Source organism: Dipodomys ordii, unplaced genomic scaffold, assembly GCF_000151885.1.
Source record: "Dipodomys ordii isolate 6190 unplaced genomic scaffold, Dord_2.0 Scaffold69, whole genome shotgun sequence".
Classification (NCBI taxonomy): domain Eukaryota; kingdom Metazoa; phylum Chordata; class Mammalia; order Rodentia; family Heteromyidae; genus Dipodomys; species Dipodomys ordii.
This window is the reverse complement of record NW_012267285.1, coordinates 3,662,969-3,664,417: the sequence shown is the minus strand read 5'-3', so window position 1 is coordinate 3,664,417 and position 1,449 is coordinate 3,662,969.

Sequence of the window (1,449 nt, the reverse complement as noted above, 5' to 3'; positions counted from 1 at the left end):
CCCAGGTCCTGAGTTCAAGCCCCAAGACCAGCCCAAAAATAAATAAATATACTTTTTTTTAAATCCTGTGCTTAAATTCTGGTACTGACCAGTCCCTTCACAGAACAATTGGTCACAGATGTTCACCAAGCAAACAAACTGGACATTAGTAGCAACCATTCTGAAAAGGTGTGTGACTGGAAGTTCTCAGGAATGCCTAAACTCCAACCAAGAGAAGAGATACGGAACGGTAATGTGAACTAGGAATCACCAGGATATGATTCTAACTAAGAAAATGGTGCTATAGCCGGGCGCCGGTGGCTCACACGTATAATCCTAGCTACTGAGGAGGCTGAGATCTGAGGATCACGGTTCAAAGCCAGCCGGAGCAGAAAAGTCCGTGAGACTCTTATCTCCAATTAACCTCCAGAAAACCGGAAGTGGTGCTGTGGCTCAAGCATTAGAGGGCTCTCCTTGAGCTGAAGAGTGCAGGGACAGCGCCCAAGCCCAGAGTTCAAGCCCCCCGACCGACAAAAGAAAAGAAAACGGTGCTACAGTTTGAATCTGCAGTGTGTTCAAGGCCTACCCCCCGCCCCACTGCAGTAGTGGAAGACGGCGGAGGCTTGAAGGAGGGAGGCAGGTGAGGAGGGAGGCAGATGGGCAGGACTCCAGTCCTTTCTTCTCTCTCTCTCACCCTCTGCTGGGTAGGTAGGTAGTCCTGCCATGAAGGACAGTTACACTACAGGCCCAAAGCAACAAGGCCACGTGACTATAAACGGAACTCAAAAGCAAAAACAAATCCTCTTTTTTAAGTTTGCTTATCTCAGGTCAGAGACAGAATGCTAACTAATAACACAGATAGTATTGAAAATGTTAATATTAATGTCAGGTGTTGGTGGCTCAAACTTGGAATCCTAGCTACTCAGTACGCTGAGATCTGAGGGGGGCAGTTCAAAGCCAAGCCAGACCAAGCAGGAAAGTCCACGAGACTCATATCTCAAACTCAAAGAAAAACAAACTTGAAGTGGAGCTGTGGCTTTCATGGTAGAGCACTAACCTCAAGTGAAAAAGCTTAGGGACAGTATATTCAAACCCCACAACCAGCACCCAAAGGAAAAAAAACATGAAACCAGGCAATGATGGCTCACACCTGTAATCCTAGCTTCTCAGGAGGCTAAGATCTGAGGATCTCAGCTTGAAGCTAGCCTGTGCAGAAAAGTCTGTGAGATTCTCATTTCCAATTAGTCAGCAAAAAGCCTAAGGTAGATGAATAGCTCAAGTAGTACAGTGCCATTCTTGAGCAAAAGCAGGCAAGCAAGCATGCAAGGCCCTGAGTTCAAGCCCCAGTACTGGCACACAAAAAAGAAAAAAAGAATTATTAGAATTGAGATATGATGCATGCTATCTACACTGCCAAAAAAAGGTCCCAAGATAAAAACAAAACAACTTGGCAGTGTTTATCCAACCTTA